We start from the raw sequence: 21,931 nt of genomic DNA on the forward strand, positions 1-21,931 counted from the left end.
GGAAGGAAAGATGGAAGTGGGGGGGGGAATGAGATTCAAGATACATGTTTAGCAGAAATGTAAATATATTGCTATTAGTTCATTATCTCAAAGCCATCTCACTTGAATATCCCTGAAATTTGTCAATAATAGTCCCTTTTAGAGCCAGAAAATACTAACGTGTGAGTAGTATGAGGTTGAGGTCCAATAGACAATGCTGGTAACTACTTATGTTTTCCCTTTTTGCCTGGATAGAACCGCTCCAGAACTTCAATTCTGGCGTCATATATTGGTATTGAAGGCCCAGCGTGGCAGGGTCTGTGAAGGCCACATTCAGTTTTCCCCAACTGTGTATTCATAGGCTTTCAACCAGCATTCTAGAGTAGTTGGCGAGGTCATGTGACCCGTAGCCTTCCTCACTTTGTCCCTCTCCTGATAGGGTAATCTGTCTAATTGTTAAAGGCCTAGCAATTACAGAATACTCTTTGCAGTCCCTTTTGTTTATTCACTTCAAAGGAGGCTTTTATGTGATGCCATTTTGGCTAACAGGTAATTTTTTCAGGAACAGTCTCCACTCCAGGACGTGTCTTTACTAGCCCATCATAATTCACGGAGGTCTGTCAGCATCAGGACTCATCAAAGGACATCGGCAGCACTGCCCTTCCTAACTGTAAGTCTTTACTATGGTTTTTCCAGAATCCTGCCAAAAGGGATCATTCATCTAAATAGATAAATGCTTCTTGATAATTCATAGCCCCCAATTACCTTCTAAATTAGACACTGAGACCTGGCAGAGGTTCAAGAAATACTTGTGGGCAGCTTTTTGAACTGACTCTTCACCAACTTCTCATTCACATTGCAGATGAAGTCAATTTTTTTCACGTTCATCTTTAGTTATAGGTATTTAATTGCTCTTACTCCTCAGGTCCATGAGTAGCCCCAATGTCTCCATGAAATAGTCATCCGTGGCTTGAACTCCAGGAACAGGGTACTAGTTTATTTCAGTGATCTTACACAGAATGCAATAGTCCATGTAACTACAGTTTGCCAGATATTTTTCACACAACCATGATGGGCTGTACCTAAGACTATGAAGTTTGAATACAATAGTGTTGGTGAATACCTCCTTGATACACCCTCATATGGATTTCATTTCAGACCTTACAACCTATCAAGAATGCTTCTGTAAATTGACTGGCTCATTTTTATCCTATTCTTTGTTGTCACCCTAAATACAATGCATTCATGGGACAAAATATGCTTTTCTCTTAACAATTCTCTTCATAGTTTCTCCCTCCCACTGTTGAGTATGGAGAAATCTTCAAAATTCAACATTTTGGCTTTAATCTAGTAGATTCCTTGAATGCAACTCTATTTAGAAAAGCAATAGTGTGTCATCAATCTTAGGACAATATGCCCATTTTCTCTTATTTTCCCTTATTTTGCGTAGTTTTCAAGGTTTTATTTAAAAACAAATAAAATTGTATCCGCACTATCTATACATTTTCTCCACTGTGGAGCCTGGTGTTGGGGTTGGTGACTCTGATGGCCAGCTGAGCTGCTCTTTCCAGGATGGTTTTGTGGTTCTTGGAGGAACTGTTGTGAGCAATCTGTGCGTAGTAAGACTTGTTGCACAACAGCAGCACCTGCAGTTCTGTGATGTTGTGGACTAGGAACTTTCAGGAGCCACAAGGCAGCACGTTTTCTTATAGCTCCCATAACCAATGTTGGGCATCAAAATCTGGCCCTTGAATCTTCTTCCCACCTTGTTGTCAATACCTCTGGATTTTTGCCAGTTATGCTTAATCTTGATGTATTGGTTGGTCGGGTGCCAGACGAATTTGGTCCTCCTTTTGATGATCTTGGGTTTGACCAGGGGTCTGAGTGTGGCCATGATGCCCAGCAGAAAGCAGCCAGCTCTGTAGATAACACAGAGGAGCTCTCTGTCTTTTTTAAAAAAATTATTTATTTATTTGAAAGGCAGAGTGACAGAGAGGGAGAGAGATCTTCCTTCCACTGGTTCATTCCCAAAATGGTTGCAATTTGGGGCTGAGCCAGGCAAAAGTCAGGAATCTGGAATACCATCTGGGTCTTCCACATGGGTGGCAGGGGCCCAAGTACTTGGGCTATCTTCTGTTTCATTCCCAGGCACATTACCAGGGAGCTAGATTGGAATGGAGCAACCAGAACTCAAACTGGTGCTCATATGGCATGCTGGTGTCTCAGGCACTGGCTTAACCCACTGAGCCATAATGCCCCCATTCTTTCATTTTAGGTAACAGCAAATAAACACAGGTTTAAAAAGTACATCTATACACATTGCTAACACAATTGGTCTTGCCTTTATAAACAACTGTAATGCATTCTCATAAGAAGTGACACTCTACAGGTCTCCCAGATTAGTGCATGTAGTACTACATAATCTACCTCCTAGATGACCCAAGGCCATTGAGAGAAATTCTAGCCTAAAATTTAATACAACAAAGGCAAGATATGAGTAATTCTCTGAACTTAATTCATGCAGGCACAAATATGTCTATCTCTGCACTGTGAGTTAGTATAAACAGTTCCCATTCAGGCTGGATTCAGGTTTCCAGGGCCTTCAGACTTATACAATAAGAAGGCTTTCTCTAGGGGAAAGAATACAAAATTACATATGCGAAATATGATGTGAAGGAAGGTATTAATTTAGACAGAGAAAAAAAATCACAGAAAATATAAAATTTAAAAAAACTGAGTTAAGGGTCATCAAAGAAGGAGGTACCTTTCTCTGAAGGGAGGAGAGAACTTCCACTTTGACCATGGCCTTGTCTAAATATTATCAGAATCAGTGAACTCAGGGGGCTTCCATAGCCTTGGCAGCTCATGACAAGAGCCTAGGGTGATTACTGAGGCCATAAACAAGAGTGTCAATTTGTTAAGTCAACAACAGGAGTCACTGTGTACTTACTCCTCATGTAGGATCTCTGTCCTTAATGTGCTGTACATTGTGATTTAATGCTATAACTAGTACTGAAACAGTATTTTTCACTTTATGTTTCTGTGTGGGAGCAAACTGTTGAAATCTTTACTTAATGTATGCTAAACTGATCTTCTATATATAAAGAGAATCGAAAATGAATCTTGATGTGAATGGAAGGGAAGAGGGAGTGGGAAAGGGGAGGGTTGCGGGTAGGAGGGACGTTATGGGGGGAAAACCATTGTAACCCATAAGCTGTACTTTGGAAATTTATATTCATTAAATAAAAGTTTAAAAAAAAAGAAAAAAAGAAATGATGGCCAAGAAGGTGTAAAAATATGTATGTACAAAAAAAAAAAAAAAAAGACAAGAATGAATAAAATGTAAGTCAAGACTTAAAAAAAAACTGAGTTAAAATAAACATAGTCACAATTTCTTTCATACTCCAGTAAAGTTTAATTCCACACTCCTTGAATGTGGACTGGCTTTAGCAAATTGACAACCAATTCACTGTGACACATGTGGCATTCTAGAACGTATGAGACATGGTAAGATGCCTTGTCCCTTTCTCGTAAGCTTCATAGAACACTTGTTGTTGGAACTCATCCACCACACTCAAAAGAAACAGTCATTCCCAAGAGACACTTGTGGGCAGGTCTCCTGGTTGAACAGCTCCTACTGAACTGACAGCCAAAAGCCACCACCAACTTGCCAGCCACACAGTGATTTCCTGTATTACCAATAGAAGCCAGTAGACTGTAGACATTTGTCACGGTGATTAGAATCATGCTCTGGGTCTTATACAATGGGTCGGAAAGCAGTAGTAGCAATCAGCTCCAGGCTGAACAAGGCAACCTTAGGGAAAAATCACACTGCAGCTCAAAGCCATACTGGAGAACATCACCAACCTCTGGTCCATGGGCTAGGACTTCCAGTGGGACCTCATGAAATGTGGCAACTGTGGTGAGATTTCAAAGAAGTGGCAATAAAACTGGCAGATGGACAGCCTGACCCTGACCCCTCCATGGCCCAAAAGTGCAAGCTGTGAGCACTGGAAAACTCTATCGGAATTTTGAGCAGTACCATCAAGTCTTTCAATGCTGAAGACAATGAGACGCTCCAGACAAAAGTGGAATCTGAATGCTGAGGTCTAAAGCCAGTTGATTAATAGCCCCAGGTCGGGTTTGCTGCAGAAGATGTGGAGTCAGGGATAGTCGTCAGTGACATTAATCTGCAGGAGAAAAACTGGACAGACTCTTAGGAAAATGCTCAGGAGAGTGTGGGAATCTATGAAGTCACCCATCAGTTTCAGAAGTGCTGAAACCTCTTCCTGCATGCTTACCTTAAGAACTGAGAAGAAGGAGGATCCAAGATGACTGAATAGGGAAAAGGCTTGCTGATTTTGACCTAGGGAAGATAATAGAATAGCACAGTAACTGTACTTCCAAAGGAGGGTTGGAGAGAAATTTGCAGTGGAAATCCTACAGAAAGAAGAGAGATGCTGTGGAGCAGCATGGATAGTATAAACTCACAGCAGCGAGCAGGGACACAACTGTGATTCCTACAGCTAAGGGCTGGAGGAGACACCTCCTTCTTAGAGCGAGACAGTAGAGGAGATCTACCACACCCAACCTGGGTGTCACCTGGACTCTTGCATCACCTCCAAGCACTGAACAGAGTTCCCTGGCCCCAGCCAGCACATGCCTCTAAATATCCACTGAAGGAAGGGATACTCCAATTAGCCATGGAGGCATAGTTCAAATATAAAAGCCATCAGAGGAGAAAAGCAACAAGTGTTTCCACAAAAGCCTAAAAATAAATGCAGAAAAACAAGAAACAAGAACAAGAAAGACAACATGACTTCTCCAAAGGAACACAACAACACTTCAATACTAAAATGTGAAGATGAAGATTGATGAAAGGTCTAAAAAGGAATTCAAAAGAATGATCATAGGGTTACTTAGAAGCAATGAGAAAAAATTTCATGAGCTAAAGATACTCACACATGAAATGGATGAAACAATTTTCCATGAGGTCAACACTGGTGAGGCCACTGCCTGCAATGCCAGCATCCCCTATGGGCACAAGCTCGTGTCCCGGTTTCTCCACTTCCAATCTACATTATTGCTAATGTACCTGAGAAGGCAGTAGAAGATAGCTCAAGTCCTTGTGCCTCTGCACCCTTGTGGGAGACCTGGAAGAAGCTCCTGGAACCTGGCTTCAGATCAGCTCGGCTCTAGCCATTGAGGCCATTTGGGGAGTGAACCAGTGGATAGAGGACCTCTCTCTCTCTCTCTGCCTCTGCCCTTCTGTAGTTCTGCTTTTTAAATAAATAAATGTTTTTAAAAAATTCCCACAAGATTGAGATTTTGAAGAGAAATCAAAATGAAATACTAGAAATGAAGAATTTAATATGACAAAAAGAATGCAGTGGAAAGCCTTAACAACAGAGTTGGTGAGACAGGAGAAAGAATATGTGAGCAAGAAGACAGATCAGAAATATCTGAGCCACATCCAAAAAATAAATAAATAAAAGAAGAAGAAATTAGGAAAACTGAGGCGTATTTGAGATTTATGGGAAATTATCAAATGACCACACATATGTATCTTAGGAGTTCCTGAGGCATGAAAAGAGATAATGGATTAGAAGTCCTAATCAGGAGAGAGCTTCTAAGATGGTGGAGTAGGGAGGGAGCTTACTGCTGTGGCCAGGGAGTGCAGTGGAGGATGGCCCAAGTACTTGGGCCCTGCACCTCATGGGAGACCAGGATAAGTACCTGGCTCCTGCCATCGGATCGGCACGGTGTGCCGGTTGCAGCGCGGCGGCTGTGGCGGCCATTGGAGGGTGAACCAACGGCAAAAGGAAGACCTTTCTCTCTGTCTCTCTCTCTCACTGTCCACTCGGCCTGTCAAAATAAATAAATAAATAAATAAATAAAAATAAAAAAAATTTTAAAAAGTGAAGACAGTGCAGTCTCAGGGGAGCGTTAAGGAGAAAACGGCAGAGGAAACTCTGTGTAAATTAGAGGGACACAATGGACCTGCATGGAGGGCATGAATGCCCACAACTCAGGATTCCAGCAGCCAAGAACATAAGCACCAGCACTGGGGAGTGAGGTGAGACCATACCATAGCAGCACAAGTCACTGGCACTAGAGTCTAGAGGGAAACTGGCTTGTAGCCCCATGGGGGATAGTGTACCTGTCAAACTATAGGAGAAGAAAAAAGGAGGGACACATTTCTCTCTCCACAATCACCTTACAATGGCATCCTGTAACAAGCCAATGGAGTGGGCACCATTTTAAAGATGCATAACAGCTGCTGCACCAGCTCGTGACCATGCCCAGCAACCAGCTGAGTGGAGACTCCTGGCTATGCTGGGAAAAATAACATGGGGCTGTGTACTCATGACTATGGGAGACTTGCTAGCCAGGACTGTGAAAAAAAAAAAAAACTGAGGTTGATTGGGAGGACTTATTGTGTGGCTGGGAGTCTGGGCAGTCACTGTGGGAGATTCCACACACAGGGGGCTCCCTGGATACCTGGTGAGGGACATTGCTGGAGAAGCTGAGCTTACCCTGAGGACTGCACAGATCTTTGTGTGGTCCTGGTGGCAGAGCAGATAAATATTACACCCACTGGGACTAGCACTCAGGCACTGGTTGCCTTTGAAGAGAGGAGCTCAGCTGAGCAGAATAAACTACCCTTCTAATTGAAAAAAAAAAAAAAAGAGAGAGAGAGAGAGAGAGACAAGAGGAGACTTACCATGCCAAACTTGGGTGTATCACCTTAGACACACCCTTCACCCTGGAGAACTGAACAGAGCTTCCTGGCCACACCCACAACATGTCTCTAGATATTCACTGAAAGCAGACACTCCACTAATCTATAGAGACATAGTACAAAGATAAAAGCCACCACAGTGAAAAAAAAAAAAAACAAAGAAGAAAACAAACATTATCTCTACACATGCCAAATAACAAATGCATCAGTTCAAGAAACAAGAATGAGGAAGACGCATAATGGCCCCAAAACAACACAACACTTCAACACTAGATTGTGAAGATGAAGAAATTGAAGAAATGCCAGATATAGAATTCAAAAAGTTGATCATAAGATTATATAGAAGGGGGCCGATGCTGTGGCTCACTTGGTTAATCCTCCGCCTGCAGCACTGGCATCCCATATGGGCACTGGTTCTAGTCCCGGTTGCTCCTCTTCCAGCCCAGCTCTCTGCTGTGGCCTGAGAGGGCAGTGGTGGTCACCCAAGTGCTTGGGCCCTACACCCGCATGGGAGACTGGGAAGAAGCACCTGGCTCCTGGCTTCAGATGGGCACAGCGCCGGCTGTAGAGGCCATTTGGGGAGTGAACCAATGGAAGGAAGACCTTTCTCTCTGGCTCTCTCACACACTGTCTATAACTCTGTCAAATTTAAAAAAAAAAAAGATTACATAGAAGTAATCAGAAGCAAATGCACAAACTACTGAAATCTGTACATTAACATGAAAGAAAATTTCTCCCGTGAAATTGAGATCTTAAAGAGAAATCAAAATGAAATGAAGAATTCAATGAACAAATAAAAAATGCAGTGGAAAGCCTTAACAACAGAATCAGTGAAGCAGAAAAAAGAATGTCAGACTTAGAAGACAAAGCACAGGAAATTATACAGACAAACCAAAAACAAGAAGAGGAAATTACAAAACTAAAAAACATGGTTGGGAATCTACAGGATACCATCTAATGACCCAACATACAAGTACAAGGAGTTCTTGAAGGTGTGAAGAGAGAAAGGATTAGCAGGCCTTTTTAGTGAAATAATAACAGAAAATTTCCCTAATTTGGAGAAAGGAAGCGACAAAGTACAGGAAGCACATAGAACTCCTAATAGACATGACCAGAAAAGACTTCACCACAATACATTGTAATCAAACTCTCCACACTAAAATATAAAGAAAAGATTCTAAAATGTGCTCGAGAGAAATGCCAGATTACTTTCAGAGGATCTCCAATTAATTAGACTTACAGTGGACTTCTCATCAAAAAACCCTACAGACTAGCAGAGAATGGTGAGATAAATTGCAAGTTTTAAGAGAAAATAACTGTCAACACAGGATAGTATACCCTGCAAAGCTCTCATTTATGAATTAAGGTGAAATAAAGACCTTCCATAACAAACAGAGATTGAATTAATTTATCACCACCCATCCAGCCCTACAAAAGATGTTTAAGGATGTGTTGCCCACAGAAACACAGAAACATGGTCATCACTATGAAAGAAGGTAAAAAAAAAAAATCTCCCAGTAAAAGTTCAAAGAAAATTCAAAGAAAAAATAGGAATATTTTTGGAAAATGGTAGGGCAAAGTCATTACTTTTAAATAGTCACATTGAATGTAATTGGCAAAACTCTCCAGTTAAAAGACACTGACTGCCTGGGTAAATAGTGGAAGATGGCCCAAGTGCTTGGTTTCCTGCCACCCATGTGGGTCATCAGGATGGAGATACTGGATCCTGGCTTTGGCCTATACCAGCCCTGGCATTTATAGCCCTTTTCAGAGTAAATTGGCAAATGCCAGCATGCCATATGAGATTGGTTCAAGTCCTGGCTGCTCCACTTAATGATTCATCTCCCTGCTAACAACCTCAGAAAAGCAGTGGAAGATGTTGCAAGTACTTGGGACCCTGCTATCCACATGGGAGATCTATAAAAAACTCCTGGCTCCTGGTTTCAGCCTTGCCCAGCCCCAGCCATTGCAGTCATCTGGGGAGTGAAGCAGCAGATGAAAGATCTCCCTCTGTCTCTCCTTTCTCTGTGTAACTCAGCTTTTAAATAAATAAAATAAATCCTTAAAAAGTAAAATGAAACTTAATAAACAAAAATAAAAATAAGAACAGTGCCTGCCACACAGCAAGTGCTCAACGATTATAAACTATTGTTACTATGAGGTGGTTTCTAGACGTCTACAAAACTCTGATACTGGTTACTGGAGGTGTTCAGCAGTCTCTTAATTCTAACCTGTCTTCATTTGATTCTGAGGTCTTCTCTCCTGTTACCTTCAGAGCTCTTGTCAGGCTCTTATCCTTGCCTGCTTCCCCCAGGGACACGGGGGTAACTTGGGCTCAGCCTCTGTTCTCCTGGTGCCTCCTCCTGGCATAAGTTCTGCATTATACTTCAGATTTTCCCCTTTGACTCTATCTTATTAGTATTTTATTCATTCATAAAATTCTTTTTCTCTAGGTAGCATGTGTACTCTGACCAAGAAAACGTTTTCATACAAGGATATTGGCCAGGGGGACACCAAAGATGAATATTTGAGATACCCTCTCCTTATCTAAAAACAGCAAACAGTAACTCACCCACCTCATTGGTTCTTCCTGCTCTGAATCCCATTCCTTTTCACCCTCTCAAAAACGTTGCTGCTAAATTGTCCCATCTTTCTTCTACATCAATAAACCTTTCCTTCCTGTTGGATTATTTCTGTTACACATTCTGTCACCAAAAATGTATCATTATCATTCACCCTTTAAAAACAAAACCAAATAAAAACTTCCCTGACCCTGTCCCCCCATTTATTGCTCCAATTCTCCTTTACAACCAGTTTAGGAAAATGCTCTATGCCACAGCGTTTCAATTTTTCACCTCCCATTAACTTCTCAATCACTTCAGTCTTAATAATGATCCGAAAGTCCTTCGTGGTAAGGTCAGTAATGACATCCAGTTCTCCGACATCATCTTTCTTGACCACTCGAAAGCACTGACACAGCTGTACACCATCTCATTCCCGAATCATTCTCCTCTTGACATCACCTTCTCCTGGTCTGGCCACTCCGTTTCCCTGTCCTTTGCCTGCTCCTCAAATAAACATTAGAAATTCAAGCTGCTCTGCACCCATTTTCCTTGAGTGTTCTCATCTATTTATGTAGCTTTTCAGACCATCTATTGAAGCTGGTGCTGTGGCATAGTAGGATGCAGAGCTGGCATCCTATATAGGAGCCAGTTCAAGAACCTGCTGCACCTCTTCTGATCCAGCTCTCTACTTATGGCCTGGGAAGGCAGTTAAAGATGGCCCAAGTGCTTGAGCCCCTGCACCCACATGGGAGACCTGGAAGAAGCTCTTGGCTCCTGCTTCTAATCAGCCCAGCTCAGAGCATTGTGGCCAGTTGTAGAGTGAACCAGAGGATGGAAGACATCTCTTACTCTTTGTCTCTCCCTCTATCTGTCTGTTACTCTGCCACTCAAATAAATTAATAGATTTTTTTTATTAAAAAGTATTTTCTTATACGTCTCAACTTTAAATGTTTATTCCACCTCTGAACTTCTGCAGTTGTATGTCCAACTGTCTACTCAACATTTCTTAGCAGTTTTACATTCATCTCAAGCACAACATACCGAAATAAAAATCTTGGTTCTTTGATCCAACATGGGAAGCGGGATACACAGCAGACTCATAGAATGGCAGATGTCCTAAATAGCACTCTGGCCTCAGAATCAGCCCTTAAGGCATTCAGATATGGCTGAAGAGCCCATGAGAGTATTTTAGGCATAGAAAGCCAAGACACTCTGGAAAAAAAAAGACTAAATGAAAGGTCTCTGTGAGTGAGATCCCAGTGGAAAGAACAGGCCATCAAAGAAGGAGGTACCTTTCTCTGAAGGGAGGAGAGAACTTCCACTTTGACTATGACCTTGTCTAAATAAGACGGATCTGGTGAACTCAAAAGGCTTCCATAGCCTTGGAAACTCATTACAAGAGCCTAGGGAGATTACTGACGCCATAAACAAGAGTGTCAATTGTTAAGTCAACAACAGGAGTCACTGTGCACTTACTCCCTATGTAGGATCTCTGTCCTTAATGTGTTGTCCAATGTGAATTAATGCTATAACTAGTACTCAAACAGTTCTTTACACTTTGTGTTTCTGTGTGGGTGCAAACTGTTGAAATCTTTACTTAATAAATACTAAATTGATCTTCTGTATATAAAGATAATTGAAAATTAATCTGGACGTGAATGTAATGGGAGAGGGAGCAGGAGATGGGAGGGCTGCAGATGGAAGGGAGGTTATGTGGGGGGAAAAGCCACTGTAATCAAACAGCTGTACTTTGGAAATTTACATTTATTAAATAAAAAAATCTTGGTTCTTCTTCAAGCCTTGATTATGGAACAATAAAAAAAACTTATGCATAAAGCACCAACAAATTAGGGGAAACCCCTCCCTCAATAACTTTTTTTAATGCTTTCTTTTATTTTTATTTTTTTTAACTTTTATTTAATGAATATAAATTTCCAAAGTATAGCTTATGGATTACAATGGCTTCCCCCCCTCAATAACTTTTTAAGAAAATAATTTATTATCTGATTTTTAAATGAAACCATACAAATAATCATCAAAGTTAGGATGATATAACTTAGTATTTACTTCATTTTGTATTATTATTAGAGAAAAAAGAGGCTAATGCAACATTTTTATTTCATGAAACTTCTGTTTTTAAGATTTATTTTATTTGGGGCCAGCACTGTGGCACAGTGGGTTAATGCCCTGGCCTGAAGCGCCAGCATCCCATATGGGCACCGGTTCTAATCCCTGCTGCTCCACTTCCTGTCCAGCTCTCTGCTGTGGCTTGGGAAAGCAGTGGAAGATGGTCCAAGTCCTTGGGCCCCTGCACCTATGTGGGAGACCAGGAAGAGGCTCCTGGCTCCTGGCTTTGGGTCGATACAGCTCCAGCCATTGCAGTCATCTAGGGAGTGATCCATCGGATGGAAGACTGCTTTCTCTCTGTGCCTCCCCTCTCTCTGTATAACTCTGACTTTGACATAAATAAATATTTTTTAAAAGTTTTTTTTTTATTTATGTGAAAGGCATAGTTACATAGAAAGAGAAAGATGGAGAGACAGAAGGAGAGAGGGAGAACTCTTCCATTTGCTGGTTCATTCCCCAGATGGCTGCAACAGCTAGTGCTGGACGAGGCTGAAGCCAGGAACCAGGAACTTCATCAGGGTCTCCCACATGGACACAGGGGACCAAGCACTTAAGTTATCTTCTGTTGCTTTCCCAGGCACATAAGAAGGGAGCTCGATTGGAAGCAGAGTTGCTGGGACTCAAAATGCCATCCATATGGGATGCTGTTGCTGCAAGTGGAAGCATAACCTGCTTCACCACAACGCAGACCCCTGCCTGAAACTTAAAGTCTCAGTAGTCCTTTCTTCACTTAGTTTTCCAAATATATAAGTGAGTAAGTCACTCCAGTCTTCTATTTCCTCACTAAAAGGAGAAGGAAAATAATTTTTAAGGTTTTTCCAGATCTAATTTTCAAAATCCCTGAAATCTTTAACAAATATTTAAATGACATACAATACTCAAAGGTCTGAACTCAGTTTCTAGTAGCTTTTTAGCTAATTTAGTACTGGAGGTGACATACAGGGATTTTCAGGAAATTATCATAACAATGTTATCTCACTTTATCCATTCTGTTTGAAAAATTGAGCAGCATTCTTTTGTCTATTTCTATAGTAACATGGGGGTGTTATATGAAATCCACTATTACTTTGTAATTGTTGATAAGACTAAAAGATACTTACAATTTACAACATATTCTATGTGAACAGTGTTGCAGAATAAGTGTCTCATATTATGTGAATTTTCTATACACATGTATATATATGCCACATTTCATGCTGTCTATGACACAGGAGATGTTTCCTATTGAAAACAGAGAAAGGTGACTTTCAAAATCTGCTATCCCACGCAGCAGACTCATAGAATGGCAGATGTCCTAAACAGCACTCTGGCCTCAGAATCAGCCCTTAAGGCATTCAGATATGGCTGAAGAGCCCATGAGAGTATTTTAGGCATAGAAAGCCAAGACACTCTGGAAAAAAAAAAAAAAAAAAAAAAACCCTAAATGAAAGATCTCTGTGAGTGAGATCCTAGCAGAAAGAACGGGCCATCAAAGAAGGAGGTACCTTTCTCTGAAGGGAGGAGAGAACTTCCACTTTGACTATGACCTTGTCTAAATAAGAAAGATCTGGTGAACTCAAAAGGCTTCCATAGCCTTGGAAATTCATTACAAGAGCCTAGGGAGATTACTGACGCCATAAACAAGAGTGTCAATTGTTAAGTCAACAACAGGAGTCACTGTGCACTTACTCCCTATGTAGGATCTCTGTCCTTAATGTGTTGTCCAATGTGAATTAATGCTATAACTAGTACTCAAACAGTTCTTTACACTTTGTGTTTCTGTGTGGGTGCAAACTGTTGAAATCTTTACTTAATAAATACTAAACTGATCTTCTGTATATAAAGATAATTGAAAATTAATCTGGATGTGAATGGAATGGGAGAGGGAGCGGGAAATGGGAAGGTTGTGGGTGGGAGGGAGGTTATGTGGGGGGAAAAGCCACTGTAATCAAACAGCTGTACTTTGGAAATTTATATTTATTAAATAAAAGTTTAAAAAAAACTTCTATCCCAATTCTGTCTGAAAAATAAACATTGCAGAGAGCTTTGAAAAATAATTTAGAAGAACTAATTTGGCATCCCTATCTGTGCATGCTTTCCGTTCTTACTCTGAATATGGTCTATTAGAGAGTGGGCAAGTTGACAAAATTTAATAAGACATTTTACAGCGTCTGATGAATTCTAGCCCACACTTTCTCAGAATCACTATTCTAACATCCATGAAATTTTTTATTAGGTTTTAGTAAATCTATTTGGTATGTTAAAATGTAATCACACACTCACTGCAGCATGCATTTAGGCTGTTAATTTCAGTCTCTATACATGGTAGATATGTTCTACAAACGACCTATCACATTGAATGAAGATTGTTTTCTAAGACATTTTTGGAAGCGTCTCACTAGTATCTACTGAATTGGTAGTCAAATACTAAACCATAAAAATCATCCTTTAGAAGCTGGGAAATATACAAACCAGGATGGAATAAGCTTCGTAATTATTTTGACAAGGGCGAAATTGAAAGAGACCTTGCTTAATCCATTGAACCAAACGTGTAGAAGTGTGATCTTTTAAAAATAATTGCCCTCTAGCACTGTACTCAACAAGATAGTCCTATCTGGATTGGAGGAAATGCAACCAGCAGAAGCAGCCTCACTGCATGTGGTGGTCTGTGCCCAGTTAAGCTTTGAACCAGCTGGCACCTAGTCCCATCTTGGGCACAGGCACAAATCTAAAATCCGCTCTTAGGCACAGATGCATTGGCACAAAATGTACCCTTAGACCCAGGAACTGGGACTTTTGGCTACATTTGCATAATGTAACATTCCAAAAAAGTGATTGAAACGGCAGGGTAGGTAAATTTGATAAAATGCAACAGGCAGTGGAGGAAGAATTCAGATGTTGTTGGCATAAGACCCAAAATTTTAGGGAAAAAGAGACACTTTGTGTAGAAAATTCTGGGAAAAAAAAAAGTATGCCAAACAGTTGATTGTACTTATACCTTGGAGAAAGAGTTCTTAGAGGATTTTTAAATTGTATATTTTATAATTTTGATTGTTAAAGACATATATTACTTATATGATCAAAAAATAACTGGAAGGCAAGAAAAATGTCATACCTATACTCTATTTGACATCAGTCAGTCCCCAGGTCTTTACTTTTGGACTACTGAAAAGGAAATTTGGAATTTCTCCCTTTTAACCCCCACTTACAATGGACAGCCTAACAGTCCAGAATTTTGTTAAATATTCCTTGCTTGGCGGGGGGAGGGGGGGTACAATGAGTTGCTGCTTGGGATGATAGTGTCCCATATCAGACTCCCAGTTCCTCCACTTCAAGATCCAGCTTCCTGCTAATGCACAACCTGGCAGGCAACAGGGAACAGCTCACGTACTAGTGCCCCTGCCACCCACGTAGAAGACCAGGATTAAGGTGTGGGCTACTGGCTTCAGCATGGGCTTGCCTTGACTGCTTTGGTCATTTTGGGGGTAAACTAGCAGATGGAAGTTCTCTCTGAGTCTTTCTCCTTATCTTTTCTCTTTTTCTTTCTCTCTTTCAAATAAAATGAAAATCAATTTTTTAAAAGTTTTTTAAAAAGCTTCCCTGTCTCCTTTGTAGAACAAACTCTGTACAAAGGAGACTTCCTTTATATTCAAGGCAAAGTTGATTCATATGCATAAAATAAAAATTTCTGGTTCACCTTCAGTTAAACATAATATTCTTTAAACCAACATGGTGGGGTGGAGAGGTGGGAATGATTTCCTTCACAGAAATGTACTGGAACAGTACTTTTTACTTGCCTTAGGAATTAAAATATCTCTAATAAAATATCATTGAGATAAATTATAATTCTTTATTCAGAGCTCATCAGAAAAGATCTAATTTACAGCATTGACTATAACTAGTTAAAAGTCCCTGCTTGAAAGCTAATACCATGATAAATTTTAATTATGTTGATAGAACTAGCTTCAAAGCTATATTAATTATGCATTTAAGCTCTACATACAAAATCATACATTATAGTACACCCAGAACATGTAAAATATAGTCTGAACTAAATTAAATATGCCAATTTCCTCAGCAGTTATTTGCTTTTGATATACTGTAGTTATTTCAGCCCAGTCTTTTTTTTTAAAGTTGAGACATTCCTGATTATACTTATTTTTTTGTTTTGTTTTTGTTTTCTTTTAAATTTTTATTTAATGAATATAAATTTCCAAAGTACAGCTTATGGATTACAATGGCTTCCCCCCATAACTTCCCTCCCACCTGCAACCCTCTCCTTTCCCCCTCTCTCTCCCCTTCCCTTCACATCAAGGCTCATTTTCAATTCTCTTTATATACAGAAGATCAGTTTAGTATATATTAAGTAAAGTTTTCAACAGTTTGCACCCACATAGAAACACAAAGTGAAAAACACTGTTTGAGTACTAGTTATAGCATTAAATCTCAATGTACAGCACACTAAGGACAGAGATCCTACATGAGGAGTAAGTGCACAGTGACTCCTGTTGTTGACTTAACAAATTGACACTCTTGTTTATGGCATCAGTAATCTCCCTATGCTCCAGTCATGAATTTCCAAGGCTATGGAAGCCTTTTGAGTTCACCAACTCTTATCTTATTTAGACAAGGTCATAATCAAAGTGGAAGTTCTCTCCTCTCTTCAGAGAAAGGTACCTCCAGCCCAGTCTTTATAAACATTAAATTATTTCTCTGCTCTCGAAGCCATCTTCCTCTCTTGAGAGAATTCCAAGCTTTGGTTAAGTTTTTGGAGGAGTTTCTACTTCTACAGAATATGCAGTAGACATCCAAAATGTCTTTCTCCATCCAAGATAAGTAGCTTAAAGGGGTGAAACCTTCCAGCAAGTTTATCTCAAGGTCTAACAGCTGTGCCTACTCCACTCAGCACAACTTCTACTCACACACTCCCATTACTCTCTAGTTTTTTTCCCCCTAGCCTCACAAACACAGATCAAGTCACCAGAGTGAGTATTTCAGAAATGGTCGAGGCTACCAACAACAAACTTTTACCAAATTGAGACATGATAAAGAATTCTGCCAAAAGTAAATAGATAAACTCCTTTCTTCACTGAGAAAATCTTAAATACAAAGAATAGATTAGATATTTGTTATAAATGATTATTACATATATAATACATCTCAGTAAAAATTTCAAACATAAATTTCATACATTGAAAATTTAGCTGTTTCAGTCCCAGTTTACAAATATTTAATTCATATTAAAATGTGGGTGTAGGGGACTGGTGCTGTGGTGTAGTGGGCTGAGCCTGCGCCTGCAGCACCGGCATCCCATAGCTACACTGGTTCATGTCCTGTCTGCTCCACTTCTGATCCAAATCTCTACTATGGCCTGGGAAAGCAGTAGAGGATGGCCCAAATCCTTGGGCCCCTGCACTCGAGTGGGAGACCTGGAAGAAGCTCCTGGTCCCTGGCTTTGGATCGGCACAGCTCTTACTATTGCGGCCATCTGGGGAGTGAACTAGTGGATAGAAGACCTCTCTCTCTCTCTCCCTCTCCTTCTGCATCTCTGTAGCTCTGCCTTTCAAATAAATAAATAAATCTTTAAAAAAAAAAGATATTACACAGGAAGGAAATTTTTTTAAAAGCCCAAGTGCTTGGGCCCCTGCACCCATGTGGGAGACCCAGAAGCAGCTCCTAGCTCCTGGCTTTGGATCAGCCCTGATCCAGCCCTTGTGACAATTTGGGGAGTGAACCGGAGGATGGAAGACTCTCTCTCTCTCTCTCTGTCTTTCCCACTCTCTCTCTGCAATTCTACCTCTCAAATAAATAAAATCTTTAAAAGAAAGTGCATATAAAGTTAAAAAATCCAATTATATACAATATTCTTTACCTTAATGACTCATTCTTTTAAAAGTATATATTGGAGGGGCTGGCGCTGTGGCACAGCAGGTTAACACCCTGGCCTGAAACGCTGGCTTGTTTTATTCTTTGTTCATTTTGATTGAATTATTTTTTTTTAAGATTTATTTTATTTACTTGAAAGGCAGAGTTAGAGAGAGAGAGAGAGAGAGAGAGAGAGAGAAAGGTCTTTCATCCAGTGGTTCACTCCCCAAATGGCCACAACATCCAGGGCTGGGCCAGAATGAAGCCAGGAGCCAGGAGCTTCTTCAGGTCTCCACGTGGGTGGCAGGGCCCCAAGCACTTGGACCACCTTACACTGCCTTTCCCAGGCAATTAGCAGGGAGCTGGACTGCAAGTGGAATGCCAGCCCCTCTTGTTAACTTTTATAACCGTATCTTTGTGCAGACGGATCCCTTCCCCTGGAATGCCTTTTGACCCTTTTGTGACTGACAGAAATTCTCTTTGCAAATCTAACTTTAATGTCCTCTCTTCCATGAAGTCTTCCTCAGTCCCTCCAGGTTAGAGATAGTTATCTCTCTCATTTGTATCCTCACATCATTCTGTGGTACGTCTGCTATAGCACTTAACTGTTCCATAATGGCCCATGTTTGATCTCCTCTTGCCCCCACTAGATGATAACACTTCAGACCCTCTTAACCACTGAACCACATAGGGTTATATATAGAAGAGCATACTGATTTCTCTTACTTATTCTCAGTTCCTGGGATAGCTGATGATGAATGTGTTCACGGGCAATTTCGTCAATTTATCCAAAAATGCATCTGCTAAACACACCATGATTTGAAAAAGAGAAAGCTGCCTTCAGTGTAGCAATGCTATGCTACCTAACTTTGCACATTGAGCAGCAAGAGCAGAGCCTGGTGCACAAATATTAGCAATACCTGAGCTCATGCTATTTGCCTACTAATGAATTAAGAAGCTGTCCCTGGTTTCAAGTTGCTATTAATACTTGGAATTGGAATTCACCATTATTTAATTATTTGATGAATATTTGTTTTAGTTACTAGACTGATATCTATTGGAAATGGGGCCTTGTCTATTTTTTGTCTAGCTCTGTATCCCTAGAAACTAGCAAAATGCTGCCTGGCAATTGATAGGCATTCAATAAATAATGCTTAATAAGAGAAAAAAATGAATAAATTATAAGACCTCTGCCTCAGGTGGCCTAGATTAAAACCTTTTTTAGGATTTTTGTGGCCCAGAATGGCCTGTCAGGCCTGCCATGTTCCTGACAGTTCTTGGGGGTGACTACACAATGTCACAACTCATCCTTGCAAAGTGCTTTCTACCTGCCCAGATTGCAGAGTTAACTGCACATTCCTTGATTATCTTTCAAGTTTTTCATATGTCCAGTCAGCAGGAAAAGTACTCGTACTTGGTATTTCAATATTATTATCTGACAGTTTCCCTTCCAAGGTGGAGTTAGGCATTCACATCCTCATAAAACTTCTGACTATAGTGGGCTCATCTTTCACATCGATACTGGAATTATCTGTTAGCTATCTTTGTTGCCAAAATGCTGAGCAAAATGGCTTACATGTAACAGGTGCTTATCAAATATTGAGTTGAACTCTAAGAACACTCACTATATGGAAAACTATCATTCAACAAACAAATATCACATCAAATAATCATTAAATCATTAGTTTTTTTGTTCTATAGTCAATATCATAGCACAACAATGAACTTGGTACTGAAAAGATACACAAAAAAGTATTCAAATGTCCCAGGGAAGGTTAAAACAGAGCCAGGGTAGTAGAAAGTGTGAAAGCATGCATTCTGAAGCTGTGGTTTATACAACAATGGGTAAATTTGTATTTGCTAAATAAAAGCTTTCTAAAAAATGGGTTTTGAGTTGTTGAGATCTTTAATGCATTATTTATTCTCTCATTCTCTTTTGATCAAGTTGATGTCTTATATCTAAGATGGACTTTTAGAGCCCTAAAAGAGCCAACACAACAGCAGGGAAAGAAAAGAGACTTTCTGGTATTTAGAATTTTCTAGACCAAAAAGACAACCTCCACCCATTATGGCAATTTGGGGAGTGAACCAGTGGATAGACAATCTCTCTCTGCTTCTTTCTCACTCTCTCTGTATCTTTGCCTTTCAGATAAAATCAACAAAATGTCTTTTTAAAAAAAGGCAAACCAAAAAGAATATATATCAACTTTTTAAAAAAATTTATTTATTTATTTCAAAGGCAGAGTTACACAGAGGGAGAGACAAAGACACACACAAACACAGAGAGAGAAAGAGAAAGAGAGAGAGAGAGAGAGAGAGAGAGAGAGAGAGAGAGAGAATCTTCCATCCACTGGTTCAATCCCCAAATGGCCACAGCCAAAGCCAGGAGCCTAGAACTTCACCCAGGACTCATATATGAGTGCAAGAGCCTAAGTACTTGAGCCACCTTCTGCTTTCCCAGGCACATTAACAAGGATCTGGATCAGAAGTGGAGTAGCCAGAGCTTGAACTGGCTCATATGGCTTAACCCTCTGTGACACAATGCCAGCCCCACATCAGTTCTTTATAAAGCAAAGGTTGCAGTTGATATAAGATGGTTTCTAGAGAGAAATACACTTAGTGCATAGCCTTATAATTGTTTCCATTCACATGAAACAACTCCAGCTGCTTTAAAAAAATCAACAAATGAAACCAGAGGGAAATGGGCAGAAAACAGCAGTATTTTTATTATGTCCAACTGATAAACACTAGATTGCATACAAATTATGTTAAGCATAATTAAGCACAGAATTAACATCATTTGTAATGCAATGAAATGAGGCCGCTGAGTTAAATGCATTAAGGTCTCCGATACATTGCTTTGATGATCTAAAGTGACACTGCCAAGTTATATACTTATAAAAACATAAACAAAGGGGCAAACAATTAATTTTCTTTTCAGATGTATGTGTACAGGCGATGGTTAAAAGTTCAAAGCAATTTTCATCCTGTTATTCACCAAGTTTGATAAATTGTAGCCTTATGAACTATCCCCCTTATAGTGTACCTAATTACATAGAATGGATCAAAAAATAATCCTAAACCTGCATTTTATCAGCTAAAGCATTGTGGACAAAAGATAAATCTCTTTGTTGAAACTGTGGATACAAATTTACAAAAGAAGTCAAGGGGCCTGCACTGTAGCATGGTGGGTGGGTCTGCTGTCTGCAGTGCCAGCGTCCTGTGTGGGTGCCAGTTTAGGTTCCAGCTGCTCCACTTCTGATCCAGCTCTCTGCTATGGCCTGGGTCCTTGGATCTCTACACCCACGTGGGAGACCTGGAAGAGGCTCCTGGCTTCAGATCGGCACAGCTCCAGCCATTGTGACCACCTGGGGCATGGGCCGGTGGATGAAGGACCTCTCTCTCTGCCTCTGCCTCTCTGGAACTCTGCCTTTCAAATGAGCAGATGGATCTTTAAAAAAAGGAAGTTAAGAAGAACAAATTATTTGTATGCCTCAAATATTTCAAGTACTGTGCAAGTACGTCATTCATTCACTCAATAAACATTTACTGAGACTATATTCTTTGATAAGTAGGTGCCTCATCAAGTGTTGAAATATAAGGATTACAAGTATATCATAGCTGAACAAAAGAGACAAGCATACATAGATGCAATTTTGATATAATGAGAAATGTACTGATAGTGCAGGGTCCAAGTATGGAGTGGGGAGTTGGGGGAGGAGATGTGGGCACAGAAATAAAATATATTTTATTTTTTCTTGTTGGAGAAGGAAATCAAGAAGGAAAGTGATGGGGTAGGCATTGCAGCATAATGGGGTGAGCTGCTGTTTGTGACACCAGCATCCCATGTGGGCACCAGTTCAATTCCCAGCTGCTCCACTTCCTATCCAGATCCCAACTAATGCACCTGGGAAAGCAGCAGAAGATGGTCCAAGTGTCTGGGCCCCTGTACCCATGTGCAAGACTCAGATGAAGCTCCTGGCTCCTAGCATCAGCTGGCCCAGCCCTGGCTGTTGCAGCCATTAGTGGAGTAAACCAGCAGATGAAAGATCTCTCTCTATTTCTCTCTCTCTCTAAGTAACTCTTCCTTTCAAATAAATAAAATAAATCATTAAAAAAAAAAGAAGGGAAGTAATGACTATGTCGAGATCTCAAAGATGAACAACAGTTGATTTTCATAATAACCCTTATTAATAGGTAACATGATTATTGCCATTTTATAAAAGAGGGAATGACTCAAGCCTAGTGAGCAGGACAAAGATTGTGAACATGACTCTACCTGATCCCACTGTCATACCTCTTTAGTTGCACTATATCTCTGGTAAAGAAAAGTTGAAGTTCAGGAGGAGGACTCCAGGGGCAGGTGTTTGAGGCAGTCATTAAGGTATGGATTGGTATGTCCACATTCCATATTCAAATGCCTGTGTTGGAATCCTGGCTCCTTTTCAAATTCCAGCTTCCTGCTAGTGTCCATGCAGGGATACAGTAAGTGATGGGTCAAAGTACTTGGTTCCCTACAACCCACATGGGTGTCTGAGTTCTGGACTCCTGGCTGAAGCCTGGCACTATCTCAATTGTTGTAGGCATTTGGGGAGTGAATCAGTGGATGGAAGTTCACTCTCTTGCTCTCCTTCTTGCTCTCTCTCTCTGACTTTCAAGTATACAAAAGAAAGAA

General features: G+C 40.4%; 1 pseudogene; it reads left to right on the forward strand.

The window, feature by feature from the left end:
• LOC100352430 (CXXC motif containing zinc binding protein-like) overlaps positions 1 to 4,259 on the forward strand; it is a 63,179-nt pseudogene extending 58,920 nt beyond the window's left edge.
• The last annotated feature ends 17,672 nt before the right edge of the window (positions 4,260 to 21,931 follow it).

This window comes from Oryctolagus cuniculus, chromosome 4, assembly GCF_051225735.1.
Source record: "Oryctolagus cuniculus isolate XC-2025 breed Fujian yellow rabbit chromosome 4, ASM5122573v1, whole genome shotgun sequence".
Classification (NCBI taxonomy): Eukaryota; Metazoa; Chordata; class Mammalia; order Lagomorpha; family Leporidae; genus Oryctolagus; species Oryctolagus cuniculus.